Genomic DNA, 16,373 nt, shown 5'->3' with positions numbered 1-16,373 from the left:
ACCTCTATTCCTGGATTTTTCCCAGTTGTGTGTTCTATCTGGACTCCTGTGATCATGTCATTGAACTAAAGGATTTAAAGGGAGAAGTTTGAACTGTAAGTCCAGGATTTAGGGGCACTAGTCCAAAGAGACAGGCCCAAGTCAGAAACTTTTCTTCATTTTGCTGTCTATTGTTAAGACTTAGAACTTAAGAAAGGTTGCAAAGATTAGCATAGGGAAAAATAAAAGAAACCCACCACCAGCCTGCAAGGCCTGGCCACAGCTCAAAAGCTGAGAAAGACTCAGACCCAATCTGGGAAAAAAATATAGGGAGCCCCTCTTCCCTGTAACCTAATATCTTCCCGATCCAAGCTTGTTATTAAATACATCTTGAGTTAAATAACCAAAAATCAGATAAGAGGACTCTCTTTTCAGGGGAACATAGAGGGAGCAGAACCTAAGGACAGCCATTCAACCATAAACATTTCTTATCGGACCCCTGCCAGGGGGAGGCTTGTCCTTCAGGAGGATCTGTGCTTACCTGCCCCAGGATATCTTCAACATCAATCAATAGAGAAGACATCCCCTCAAGCTATCATAGTTGGTCCATTTCTTGGGAACCCCATTTTCAAAAACAGCCTCTCATCAGGGGGTATTTTTCTCCTTTTACCTCACCAGCATCCATATTCCCTATATCCCTTCAGCTCCTCCATTCCATTACAAAACCTTCATTATCCCCTTATTAACTCTCCCTTGTCTGCTTTTGAATTGGATCAACAAAAGATTAAATACTCTGTTTAGTACTAGGTGAGAAGCTAGCAAGGTACTGAGAGAATTCACCCCCTTAGAAGTTCAATCAAATCAGAAAACTGTGAAACCTTTTTGATTCAATCATCCAGGAATCTGTGAATCTTTTTAATGAGAACTTAACCTTCAGAAGGTAAGAAGTCGATCCTACAGAAACTATCCCCTGGGCAGTGCTAGACAGTTTGGAAACTGTGATTGGCCCCTGTGAAGAGGGGAAAGGAGAAGAAGTCACCATAAAAAGAAAGCCTAAACTCCTTTAGGGCAGATTGTCTTTGAGAAAATAGTCTGAAGATATTGTCTTCTGGAGATAGTCTTAAATAGTCATCAAGAAAACTTCACTAGAGACTAAATCTTGGATCATGGGCTTGGAGCTTGGCTTCTACTTGGACTGTGACTTTTGGATTACTTTGTTGGGTGAGTAAAAAAGGCTGACCCTTTCCTAGCTTCTTGAGAGACTAGCTTCCATTTTGGAAGAGGTCACGTGTATATTCACTACCAGCCTTATAAGCTGAGAGCTAATTAGTCTCTGCCTAGATTACACAGACACATAGAAAAACATTTAAGTTGATAATATAGATAATTTCTCTACTTCCCTCACATTTCTCTTCTTTATTGTTTCCTCTTTATTTGTAAATATTTATAAATAAGTTTCTGACTCAAGATATAATAAATATTGGTGACCACATAATTTCATATACTCATTGTTCAACCATTAATTTTAACATTTACAATGCTCATTGAAAAAATTAAATCTTTAAACTTAGAAATGGGCAAGTGAATCTAATGACTTCATGTGATGTCAAGTAACAATCAAACAAAATCAAAAGGAAGAAAACAAGAGAAAAAGTGAAATATTTCACTGGAAAAATGACTGACTTGGAAAATATATCAAAGAGAGTCAGTTTAAGAATTATTGGACCATTTGAAAGCCAAGATAAAAAAGAGCCTAGAAATCATCTTTCAAGAAATTATCAAGGAAAATTTGCCCTGATATTCTAGAACTAGAGGGGGAAATAGAAATTAAAGATTTCTTTTCTAGAAGAGATTCACAGAATGAAAGCTTCCAAAAATCTTATAATAAAATTACAGAACTCCAAGATCAAGGATAAAATATTGTAATCAGCCAAAAGTAGCAATTAATAATAATTCAAATATCTTGGTGCCACAATCAGAATAACATGAGATTTAGCAGCTTCTACATTAAAGATTAGAAAGTTTGGGATATGATATTCCAGTTGGCAGAGTAACTAGTATTACAACCAAGAATCACCTTCCCCACTTCCCATCAAAACTGAATATAATATTTCAAGGGTCAAAATAGACATTTAATGAAATAGATGAGTTTCAAACATTCCTGATTGAAAGACCAGATCAAAATAAATATTTTTTCTCTGAAATACAAGACTCAAGAGAAAGGTAAATAAGCAAAAAGGAAAGAAAAAACCATTAAAGATTCAATAAAGTTAAATTGTTTATATCCCCATATTGGAAGATAACAATTGTAACTTCTAAGAACTTTGTACTTATTAGGAGAGTTAGAAGAAATATACATAGAGGGAATGGGTGTGATTTGAATATAATGTGATATCTAAAAAATTTTAGATGTGGGAAAGAGGAATATGTACTTCCTCCAGAATAGAGCCCTTGCCTGCCTAGAGATTCCAGCCACTGTCGGAGGTTCCACACTCTAGGTTGGGGAAGGGTCCTGGGACCTTCCTGCTTCCTTCCCCTTAAATCAGAGTATTCTTGAATTCAGGCTTTTTGGGGGTGTTCTTTTTAAGTTGAGTCCAGCAGGAGGGTTCCTTGACTCTGTCCTGTTGTTAGGTTTGGTTTTCATTCTCTAAGGAGCATTTGGTTTATAATTGTTGAGGAAGGGTTTTCAGAGGTCTGAACTTTCACTACCTCTATGCCACCATCTTGACACCCAAGGGGCTAGACATCATGTTTCAAGATATTGTCCAGTAAAACTGCCCCAGTCTTCTAGAACCAGACAATAACATAGAAATTTAAAATATCCACTAATCACTACATTATAGAGATTCAGAATTGAAAACTCTGAAATTTTGTACAGTAAAATTCCACAGCTCCAAATTTAAAAAAAAAAGGCAAGTACTTCAAAAAGTTAGAAAGAAACCATTCAAATATTACAATGTAATCACAGTCAGAATAATATAAGATATCATAACTACCACATTGAAGGAATGGAGAGTTTTGAATATGAAACCCAGAAGGTGAGGGAGTTAGGATTACAGCCAAAAATATTTTAACTAGTAAAACTGAGCATAATCATTTGGGAGAAAATATGTATACTTAATAAAATATAGGACTTTCTGGAATTCATGATTGGGGGAAAAGCTGAATAGATCTTTGACATTCAAATACAAAACTCAAAAGAAGCATAAAAATGAAAGCATATGAGAGAAATGATAAGGGATTCAATAAAGTTAGACTGTTTATCTTCCTATATGGTAAGAAAATACATATAACTGATATGATATTAGGGCAGTTAGAAAGATTTTAAATAGAAAAGGAGTTTAGGGATGAGTTAATTCTCTTTGGATGATGTAAGAAAATGGATAAGTAAGGGAGAAGAGATACCCTAGGAGAAAGAGGAAGAGGAAAAATGTGGAAAATTGTCTTACATAAAGATGAACAAAAAATCTTTTTAGAGTGAAGGGGAAAATAGTTGGTGTGTAAATAATGTTTGAAAAAGATTTATGTATACATTGAATAAAAGGAGAAATTATATATATATGTATATAATTCAAGATATATATACATATATATCTTTTATGTATGTATTATATCCACACATGAAACACACACATGTATCTCAATCCATCTATATCTATTAAATTAGTAATAGAAATCTATCTTCCCCAAAAGTAAGTAGGAGAGAGAGGAAGGGGATAAAAAAAGTCAGGAGGGAGAGGATTACATAGAACAGATTCAAGAAAATAATAGTCAGAAGCAAAACATAATTTAGAGGAGGTACTAGATAAAAAGAGAAATGGATAAATAGAAGAAAATAGGATATGGGAAACAGAAGAGTTAGTAATCATAACTGTGAATGTGAATGAGATGAACTCACTCATGAAATGGAAGCAGATAGCTGACTAGATTAGAAGCCAACAAATTATAGTGAACAAAGTATTGTTGAAATGAGACATACTTGAAACAGAGAGACAAACAGAATTAAAATAAGGAGCTTGGACAGAATCTATAATTTAACTGAAGTAAAAAGTCTTGAGTAGTAACAATGATCTCAAACAAAACATTAAAATTTTATCTAATTTAGAGGGAAAAGCAGTGAAATAACATCTTTCCAAAGGAACCATGGAAAATGAAGTAGTATCAATAATAAATATATATGAACCAAATGGTATAGTGTCAATATTCATAAAAAAGAAAAGGTTAAATGAATTTCAGAAGGAAATAGACAGTAAAAGTATTCTAGTGGGAGACCCCAACTTTCCCCATCATAATAGATAAACCTGACCAAAAAATCAAATAAGAAAGAAAGAAGTAAGATCAGAAGAGAATCTTATAAAAGTTCAATATAATAAACCTCTATAGAACTAAATGGGAATAGAGAGGAATATAGATTTTTCTTAGCTGCCCATGGTACTTTAACAAAAATTGACTACAAATTAGGGCATAAAACCTCAAATTATTTCAAATTAATTGGAAATTAGATAATCTCATCATAAAAAATGAATGGATGAAAGACCAAATAATGGGGAAAAATAATAATTTAAAGGGAATTACAGTGCAAACATTAGTAAAAGAGAAAAAAGGTTATCAATAAATTTGGCATGCAACTAAAAAACCTAGAAATAAAACAAATTAAAAATCTTCAAATTAAAACAAAATTAGAATCCTGAAAATGAAATAAATTATTAAAATAATTAAAAGTAAAAAAAAGAATTACTATTTGAAACCAGCAACTATCTTATATAGACAAAAAAAAGCAAAATAGATTAAGCATTGATTAAATTTATTTTTTTAAAGAAAGAAAAGCACATAACTAGTATTAAAATGAAAAGGATAACTACATCACCAATGAAGATGAAATTAAACCAATTATTAGAAGTTATTTTGTTTAATTATATGACAGTAAAACTGATAATATAAGTGAAATGGGTAAGAATGAATCCTACTAAATTCTTTTTATAATATGAATATTGTTTTGATACCACAATCAAGGAGAGAAAAAATAGAAAAAAAAATTATAGACCAATTTCACTAAAGAATATCATTGAATTTTTAAAATAAAATATAAAACAATTAGATTAGATGAAAATAAAATAAAGATCATGACCACATGGAATTTATACCAAAAAATGCAGGTATGGTTAAACAGTAAAGAAAGTAGAATCATAATTGACCACATCACAACAAAAACAAAAGTTTTATTATTATATAAATAGATAAAAACCCCATTATAAAATTATAAAAATTGCATATTTCTATTAAATTTCTAAGATATTGTGAAAGTCAATAGGACCTTTTTTATAATGTTAAATAGCTCATATCTAAAAATAAAAAACAAGCACTATCTGTGATTATTTATTTGAAACTTTCCCAATAAGATCACTAATGAAGTAAGGATGTCCATTATGTCTCCTATTGTTCGATAAAGTACTAAAAATGTTAATAGCAATGAGAAGACAAAGAAACTGAAAAAAATGAAAAGAGGCAACAAGGAAAAGAAACTATCATTCTTTGTAGATGATATTTGGTGGTATTTTTAGTATGCCTATAAGCTAAAACAAAACAAAACAAAACATCTAGTTGAAACAATTAACTTCAACAAAATTGCAAGATATAATCACATGTAAATAATGAGCATTTCTATGTACTACCACAAAATATTTAAATAGGTTAAGATTAAAATTAGTTGGAGGTTGTATATTAATTTATCATTATTTATTTAGATAGCAAAAGTTGGAGCTGGAGATAGATAGATAGATATAGACAAATAATTACCTTTCTGTGACTAGCTAATCTGTTTGCTGCACTTCATGTCTCTGTTCAGTAGCCAAGAGTGGCTGTGCCAGAGAAAATCAAAAGAGCTACATATAACTCCCTACCCAGACTGTGTGCTAACTTCTGTATCAATCAAAAATGGATAAATTATTTATATCTAAAGGATGATAACATAAGTAAAACTAGCAAATCATGGGAAAATCTACCTGTAAAATCTATGGAAAAGGGAAAAGTTTATGACCAAATGAGGAAAACGATTATGGGAAGTATAAAAGATAATTTTGATTACCTGAAATTAAAAAAGTTATGCACTAAGAAAGCTAATGCAACAAAAATTAGAAGAAAAAGAGGAAACTGTGGGGAAAATACAGAAGTTTTTCTGTTAAAGTATGGTTTACAAATATAAAAACTTAAAACAGTAAATCTTATGGAAAGAAAATACATCTTTATGAAGCAGTGAATAATCCCAAATATAGCCATAAAACTACTACTTAATAGATGAAACTAGAATGAAGAAAATTAAAATTTAAAACTTTATCTCTCAAAATTTCTATAATAACCTTTTTTTATCATGAACAACAACAAAAATATCAACTGTGAATTACTACAACTCTACCTCTGAGGTATTATACCTTTGAAAGTATAAATATTGAAGAAATCAAAGACAAATCATAGTAGATTAAAAAAAAAAACATTTAAAAAAGCAATATTGAAAGTAATATAACTTTGAAAGCCTTGAGGAATTAGCTTTCAGTCTGTCTCTGAGGGGGGAAGAAATTAAATGGTTTGAAAACAGTTAACTGGAAAAGTCATTGATTATATGACTATGGCACATTTATTCTCATATGATAACATTTGACTTAGTAGAGCAAAATACAGCTTTTAAGAATCACTTGTCAACCAGATCTTATATATAACATTCCTGATAGATGCAACAATAACAAAAAAATTTAAAGTCTTATTTATCATATTCAGGATACATTAAAATGGAAGATTTATGTTTGCCAGTTTCATGGAGAAAGATGACTTCAGCATTAGAAAGAGAGAATCACTTGAGAATTGGATAATTTCATGCAACTGAATAGTCAACATACAAATTAATATGTGTTATAGTGAAAAAAATATTGTTTATGAAGTTAGAGGGCTTGAATTCAAATCCCTACTCATCATCTTAATTCTTATATAACATTGGGCAAGGTAAAAAATTTTTAGTTTCACTCTCTACATAGATGAAAGTGACATGACTGAAAGAGATGACTCCTGACATACATTTCAAGTTATAGACCTTTGTTCCTATGATCTATGAACTTTGGGTGCTGGTTTGATTTTACCTCTCTGTGTAATACCATAAGGCTACTTTAATGGAATCCCTAATCACTAAAATAAAACAAATAAAAAACTCAGAACATATAGACCACTGAGGAAAATCAAAGTATATAAAAATTGTCTGTCTAGACTATGGCATGTGTTTTGTAATATGAAACAGTAAATTAGTCTATCAGTAAATGTGCTTTTGGATAAATATTAAATATGAAAGAAAAGCTCAGGTCAGACATGAGTAAGAGAAAGACAGTAAGAAATATTGTATTTGGAAAATCATAGTGTACCTTCAATCATGTCAAATTGATCCTTTAAACATTATTTTTATTGACCATATTCTTTCAGTGATGTTATTTGGGTGTTCATGGAAGACCATGCTATCTGAAGAAGGAAAAACATGAAAAAACGAAAGGAACAGTTACCGAGGTGGATCTAAGCAAGCTATTGAAACATATTACCAAGATTGATTTCCATGTAATAAGTTGCTTTAAAAAGTATCATTGAGAGTATAGCTAATGGATGAGATTGTAACACATCACAGAGTAACTAAGCCACTTGGGCACCTCCCTCCCTCTTGGTATGAGACTGTAACAGTGTAACAGAACTGTCTCCAATATGTCCCACCAATTTTCACATGGAGCAGAGGACTAAAAAGTGAAAAATCACTGCAGACATGTCATCCATTATATTTACAATAAATGCAGAGATGGGGAAACACAACAATTCCATTTCACTTTACTTCAACTACAAATAGACCTTTACCTCTCATTACAACAACTCAGAGGCAAGCAAATAAATGATCAGAGGTAGGGATGCTCCCAGATATCCAAAAACCATGTCTGAATACTTGTTAAAATCAATTTAAATTATTAGAGTATTACATTCCCAAAACTTGTATACAGGTTGAAACCAATATGATGGAGTCCATTCATCAGCTCTGTATGACAATTAACAAGGGCAAAAACGGAACAAAATGCTATTTATGGGCTTTTATAATGATATTCTTCAGTACAATCAGAATAGTAGGGGTGGTACAAATAATGACAATATAACATAATATTTCAATTTCCATAGCTTATGAAGTGGTTAACAGTAAATTACATACATCTTGTATTTAGAATTGTGTTACAGAGACTTCTTCATTTTGGGGAGGGGAACAAACTGAAACTGTTAACATCAATAAGACAATGAGGTCTGTAAAGGCTTAAAATTCACCTCCAGACTCTTTGAGGTTCCTTCCCCACCCAAGTACCATCATTCATCACAATTTCTTTGTCCACACCTCTGGGGTCCCCCGTACTGAGGGGAGTTCCTGCACTAAGTACAGATATTTGGGTCTTGATTTGCCTCATTTGAATAACTCTTCCTCCTAGTAATATTACTATTCCTGAAACTTGTAGTCCTATTTTCCTGGTTTCTCTTCTTGCAATTCATAATTATATTACCCACCTTTCCACAAAAATAACATTTTAGTTGTTGTTTTATAGATTCATGTAAGGGAGCTATGATCTCTCCTTGCTTTACCTTTGAAAATTTTTCAGTTAATTATTTTATTTCCTCCCTCAATGTCTCTTCTAAAGTAGTATTCTCTCTATTCTTCTCACCCTGTTTAGCAGTCAATTCCTTTATTTCCTTCCTTAATGCTTCCACTAAATCAGTGTTCTCCTTTCCCTTTTCCTTATGTCCCTTAAAAGCAAAAACTGCCACTCTTTTTAAGCCTTCAATGTCCACAGTAGGCCAGTTTGGACAGCTAGTCATAAAATAATTCCTAAGTATCTTACAATTGTTTTTCAAAAATTGTATTCTGGTTTGTCTAAGGTCCCGTTCCCTATCAAGATTGCCTCTCAGCTCAATAAGTCTATCCATAAACTGGGAGGGATTTTCATTGTCTTCTTGCTTAAGATTTTTGAATTTAGTCCATGTACCAGGCCTATCAGAACAGGCTCTCATAGTTTTTAACAAAGCATTTCTAACCTGGCACATTTGTAAGTAATCTTGCTCTGAATTTGGGTCCCATTTGGGATCTTCAGTTGGCCTATGAGTTTTTCCCTCTCCATGGGCCTCATTAACAAGAGAAAGAATCTTATTCCTTTCCCTTTCCATTAGCAAGGCCTGGAGGAAATTTTCCACATCAACCTATGTGAGGTTATATGTATGAAAAATATTCTCAATCCTATTTATTAACAAGACAAGCTTGGTTTCAAAGGAGGGAAATTTTCTATGAATCTCATGATGTCCAGTGGAGAAAAAGGAGTATGATGTCTCATATTTACTAAACCACCACATCTGTTATATGTGGGGACATCTCTTCGAGGGAAAAGATATTTATTTTAATCATCTATGGTAACTGCTGCTTGGCCTGTGTTCTGGAGTTCAATGGAGTGGGTTGTAGTGAGGCTAGTAGGAGAAAGGGGTGTGATGTTTGAATGGAACTAGTCAGGAGGTGGGGAGGCAGAGCAAAAAGTTTGGGGACAGGGTTGGGGGCATGATGGAGAGGATTGTGGGAGGGGCTGAGTGCAGGCTGGGGAGGAACAGGAGTGGGGCTGGGGGCCAGAGTGGAGATGAGGGGGGAAGGGACTAGGTAGGGGGTAGAGAGGAGGGGGTGGGAATGGGTATGGGATGGGGAGGAATAGGAGGGGTTAGGTCTAGAGGAGTCATGGTAAGGTGGGTGGGAAGGAGAGTATGGAAGAGGATTGAGTAGGGATGGTACAGGTGGGAATAGGGGAGATGGGTGGACACTGAGTAGGTAGAAGGAGGGAATGTTAAGGGAGGGTAGTTAGATAGATTGAGGGAAAAGAGAATGGGAGGATTAGGAGATGAGTGGGGTCTGACAGGGAGATGAACTAAGGAATTTAGTTCCTGGTTTGAGAAACCTCCTCGCAAGCCAGGTGGGATGATAAGAGTGTTTCTTGGTAGATTTCACTGAAGGAATTAAGCTAGAATGGTTTGGTTCCAAAGAAAGAATGGTTTCCTTACTAGAAGGAATGGTCAATTTATCAACATGATATGCCCATAAGAACCAGTATTTATAATAATTTGTATACAATTTATAATTGTTTTTAATGGCTAACTTCAAATCTTTTAAGATCTTTAAGTAAAAAGAGTCATATTTTGGCCAGGTAAAAGATATATCCATCTGTGCCTTACAAAGCTTTTTAGCTTCTTTCTTTTTCATCCATTTTTCCTTAGGTATATTGGGATAAGCCCCAAAATTAGGAAATTTATGCAGGGGTGAATCAAGAAGAATATTTCCTGATTTCCCTTTATTTGTTGGAGTATTTCCCATATTGTCTAGTCTGTATGTCTTAATATGCCTATTTAACCTTCTTTGAGTATTGCTAAATGATCAGCATAAACAATAAAAAAGTCCCTAAAATATTTTTTAAAAAAAGGAGACACAAAGTTCTTCAATGTTATTGTGGAAGGCAATAAGAGGAGGTTTAAAACAAAAAGCTAATTTAAGGAAACAGTAATTGTTGCACCATTATAGTATCAATAATGAATGTGTATTTATTGTGATAATTGTTGTTATTAATAATTGATACTAATATGCATTTACTATAATTATTTTATTAACAATTAATAAACATAAATAATAGATATCAATCACCAAAAGTATTATTAGCAATTAATAATAGGAGTGACTAATAATAGTTATTGACTATTCATAATAATTATTTATAGCTTTATTAATACTATTGTGTTCTAAAATTATTCCTTAATATTGCATGTAATTAATTTGATTTAACTTTGACTTTGTTCAAATTTTGAAATTTGATTTTAATTTAATTGAATATTATTAATATTTCCTATTAATAATCCTTTTATTTAAGTGTATTCAATTTAATAGCAGTGTTTTAGATCACTAGTAGAAGTAGCAAAGGAATTCTTCTTATTTTCCTGTAGATTTAATTCTCAACAGTAGTTGGTGAAATAAATGCATGTAGAGTGGAAGGCACTTCTGGGTAGGGCTTATCTAAAAGCAGTCAGATAAAAGAAGAGAAAAAAAATTGTGGCTTTTGATATGCTAAAGAAGGCAGACAGTCTGCAAGGAAAGTATGAAGGTGGGAGAAGGAGAAAGAAAAATTCAAAGATAACTTCCTTGTAAAAATGCAGTTTCCTCTCCCCCAGGGGTTCGTCAGTTGTCATGTGCTTTCAAAGTTGGGGGATCAGGGAACTTCTAACCCTAGTCCACAGCCTGGAAGGACCCCCAGGATCCATTCAAGGGGTTCCCCCTGCCCTGCACTGCACTGCACTGAAGGAAGGTGCCCTAGGATCTTGTGTACTATAGAAAGTAAAAGAGTAAGAGTTCCTGTTGTTTCCTAAAAACCATTGGATTCCATATGGGTAAAATTGGTTTTATGGGTAAAAAGGCCCCTTCAGCCCTATTCCAGCCAAAGGAAAAAAAATTGGGGGAATTGGGGGGAGGGGGTGAACACCACCTGGGAAGGAGCTTACCTCACCAATCCAAAGTGATCAGAATCAGGAAAAACAGCAACCTGTTCCCTCTCTCCACCAAGGTTTGTTTTGCATATGAAGGCAGGCCAACAAACTAAAGTTGTTTCTATCTTACCTAAGCACTGACTCAAAACTTCTCTCAGAAGAAAATTAAAGGTCCTTTTTTAAACCAAAGTGGGTCGCCAACTGTAAGAATTGGAATACTATTTCTACCCAGATATATATTTAATAAAGTTTATTAGAAAGTATAGACAATTATTCCTCTAAGTAACCTGACCATGTGGTGCCTAGTATGCAAGTCCCTTACTCCTTCCCTCTTACCCCTGCCTGCTCTGTTCCTGCTTCTTCCTTCTTTTTTCTCTTCTTGCTTCTCCCCTGCTTCTCCCTCCCCTGAGGCACAAAGCCTTGACTTTTATTGACATACATGGATGCAAACCTGGAGCAACTCTGTTATGTCAGGAATGTTTGATGGACAGGTCAAATTACTCAGGAGGGGGAGGGAATGAACTTCCTTGACACAAACCTCATAAAGTGACTAGAAAGTGTCCTCTCATTTTTATGTGCTTTATTATTCTTATGACTAAAGTGATGACTCTGTGTAACATTGTGAACTAGTCACATGGTAAAATTTAGCCACCACATGACAGGGTGAGGTCAAATACCACCAATGAATACTGTCCAAAAGCTTTAAGTCTATTTTAATATAGATTATATGTCTATTATATAGTCTAGGATAACATAATTCATGGCAGTATCTAGGAAATGTGTACATGTGTATCCTCCAAAGCTCAAAATGACAGACAAGATCTAGGTAACAGAGGCTTTCTTAATTGTGGAAGGACTTGTAATTAATTTCATTGGATCTGTTCTAGATATCGTGTCCTGATAGATATATTCATCCTCACTATTTCTTCTACTATCAGTTTTCCCAGTTTCAGTATATAAAACACTGAGTTCACAACATGTTACTAATTCCCCATTTCAATTCACAATAGGATTCTCTTACTACCTTCTGAACTATTAAGCTGTTATAGGAATTTGGTATGGTTCTATCCCAGTTAGTGCAGCAATTGAAAATTCCCCAGAAGCATAAGAGAAATCACACTATACTTAACATGATTATTAGACATATTCTTAAGAAACACAATGTTTTACTTTTTCTAAGAATTGGAGGAAGAATGGATTTGCTATGTTTGATTAATATCTCAAACCTTTTCAACATATTACATTAAAATTGAGTTTCCAGGCAAAACTTCAAATTGAAATATAGGCCAAAATGTTATTTCTTTCAAACCAAAATAATTTCAGTTATAAAACATTTTCTATAAAATTTCTATATTTTCAAATATTCAAAGTTAACTTTAAAACTAGATTTCTTTATTTCTATTACCCAGTTTTATTTCTAATTTTATTTTAAAAAATTTATTTCTGATTTTGTTTTTAAAACTGTAACTATAAAATTATTTCAAAATTATTTTTTCCAAAACTATGTTATTTTATCCCTCAAAACCAATGCTCAAAACTATATTATCCCTTTTCTTAGGATATATAGTTGTGTCATAAACTTAAATCAAAATATGAATAGTCCCATGTGCAATAATCAGATAAAATGTACCTACAAATTGTCCTTCACACTCAAGATTCCTACTGGTACTCTTACTTTCATACTTTGTTATCTGTCTCTTCCTCCTCTAACTTGCTTAAAATAAAAGCTCTTTCAAAATAATTTTAACTTCTCATTCAATTCTTCTCTTGTCATATTTTATAGGGTCTAATCTCTAAATTCAATAAGATTTCAGGTTATCTACATGTACATCCAAACAAATTTCAACTTATAAGTTTTACCTTTAAATTATGTGCCCCCTTTAATTTATTAGGATCCCAAATATTCTTGGTTAGCTTTTAGAAGTAAGGACAATTTTCCTCCTCTTGTCAAGTTATCAAGAACAAACAATATTTTAAATATCCAATTTATAACAATGTTATAAAAACATTCCCACTAATAAAATATCATATGATCATCAGAACACACAAAAGGAAGTGTAGATTTTACCTAGTCCAACCTCTTCATCAAATGTTTGATGATACTCAGTCCCAGTCACATTAGGTGATTTACAAATGTCATACAGATAGAACACAAATAAACTGTGAACCATTTTTTAAATAAAATGATCTTTCTATGATTTTATTCATTCACACTTTATACATTAAAACATTTATTTCTGCTTTTGTTTTAATCTCTAGGATTAAAATAGAAAGCTCCACAACTGTTAAAAGATTTCAAAGGCAGAAAATACTTGATATATTATTGAAGAGTAAATTTCTTTCAGAGAGGAGAAACATTGTCCATCACAAGGTCAAAGACATAATTCGATGAGTTTTAGTTTTTAGATGTCTCAAGGTAAAATTGGAAAAAAGACAATATCCATATTTTCACTTATTGATGTTGATTTTTCCTGAAGTATTCATTTTACCACTTTCCAATTTCAAGAATAAATGGATTTGACAGCATTGGGAAAAAAAAAGTTCTTTCTATTGAAAATGAGTAGCACCTTTTTCAATAATTAACATAATTGTTCTACTGGTAATAAAATAATTACGCTTAATTTCAATTCAATACCACATGATTTTCTCATTATATTATGCATTTTATGCTGATAATTTTTCTATATTAAATCAAATATGCTTTATTTCTATAAAACATATATAACTGCATTTTACTTATATAACTATCGGTTTGAGTACTTATATATATATATATATACAATAATTTAAAAGATTAACTTTGAGGTTATAGGGTATTTATAACAGTAGTAATATTACACACATATAATCACATTTCCTATAAATACATATATTACATATATAATAGCATATACCAAACATAAATAAGAATGACATATATGTGTATACATATTCATTCCTAGTATGTATTCATTATGTAAAGTGTTAAAAAAAAAACAAAGTTTGCAACTTTCCTGTCAGAAAATGTTGAATGAAACAAACCTGTAAAAACACTTATAGATCAAGTTTAGATTTTATCATCCTTTAGAATTCATTAGAATTCCTCTTAAGCACTGTTTCAAGTATCTTCTGTTGTTTATACTGCAGCAAGATAAAATGCATAGATGTATGTTGCTGCCCAATAAATCTCCTTCATGCTTTTCACTTGTAGTGACAGAGTATTCTGACCTTGGAGAAGGGTTATATTCTTGTGTCTTGATAGAGTTGAGAAAACAGCTTTGTCAAGTTAAACCCTAGATGGTCTCAGACTATCTAACAACTGCTTAATATTCTTAAAATACTAAGATAAATCCTTTTATTTATTTTTATATTAACACATTTCAATTTTCTTATAATTTGAGACTTTTTAGAGCTCTAAAATAGAACAAGCATGGAGAAAAAAAGAAAATGCCAAGAAAGCAGATTCTTAAAGGAGAACTCCCCAGCCGTAGAAGCCACGGGGAAGCTTGTTTTAAATCAACACAAAAAGACAAGGAAGAAATATCAAGTCAGCAAGAACAAATAAACCCATAAAACTAGAAAGCAGGAGGCAATAAACAGAAAGTAGTGGGTTGAAAAGTGAAGTTTATTAATTATCTGTCAAATATTCTTCCTACTGGTCCTCTCCATCCATTTCACCTATAGAAAACTTTAATAAGATAGCCGTAATTACTTTGCAGATATTTTGCTTTTACTGATTATCCTTGAAAAATGGAAATGAACTTATTCAGTGGACTATATTTATACCTACATGGGTGTTCATGCATATATCTACATGAATATATATTAAATATATATATATATATATATATATATATATATCAATACATATAATTTGACAAGTGAATGGAAAAACATAAAGGAACTGATTCATGGAATCTAGTGTAGAGAGAAAGTTTTGGTGACCATATTTTATGTTTTTCAAGTTTTATGCTTATTTAAACATGCCCATCAATATCAAAAGTAAAAGAAAATCAATAGATTTCCAATCAACATACTTTTACTTAGAAGAGTAATGACTGAAATTCTAGACATTGAATCAGGAAATACTCATTCCATCACATTTCCACTGTTATAAAAATCCTTTTGTATTGGGTTAGATCACTCTCAACTTATCCAAATACTCTTTCCTACTCACTAGCTCTGTGGCCTGTGGCAAATTAACATCTCTAAGGATGTTTTCTCATCTGTAAAATTGGGATAATAGTAATGGCACTACTTATTAAACCTTTTAAGGCTATATTGAGACTCAAATTAGATAACCTATAAATCCTTCAAAGACTTTATAAACAAAAATATTTAAAATAGAGAAATAATGTAAAAAGCTTTGCTAAAAAACTACAAAAAAATACACTGGACATTTTGAGAAAATCAGATTATCTAGCAAGGCTTTAAATTAGACATGTATTCTCCAGGTTAAGGAGCTGAAATTATAGAGCAGGCTACTTGGTTTAATTTACATAATATCATGCTCTGGCTATACATACCATTTGAATTAATTAAATTAAATTAAAATAATATAGATTCTAAGTTGCATTAAAAGAAAAGAATTTGGACATCTTGGTTCTGACTTGTTCAGTCTTAATGTCTGTCTCAATCTTCCCTGCCAGCTTCTCCCATTATTTTGCAAAGAACTTCAATTAAAAAGAGTATCATTGATTGTAAACAAGCTATAGCAGAAGGAATTGTGGGTAGAAAGAAAAAATGTAAAAAGCACTGAACTAAAAAACAAAATTAAAAAGACTACTTTTCTAGTCCCAGTCTTTTCATCAACTGAATAATAATGGGACTCAGTAACCACTTCTCTAGAAAAAAGA

The sequence above is a fragment of the Monodelphis domestica genome, chromosome 2 (genome assembly GCF_027887165.1).
Source record: "Monodelphis domestica isolate mMonDom1 chromosome 2, mMonDom1.pri, whole genome shotgun sequence".
NCBI classification, from domain to species: domain Eukaryota; kingdom Metazoa; phylum Chordata; class Mammalia; order Didelphimorphia; family Didelphidae; genus Monodelphis; species Monodelphis domestica.
The sequence above is the reverse complement of the archived record's forward strand: the minus strand, read 5'-3'. Positions refer to the sequence as shown.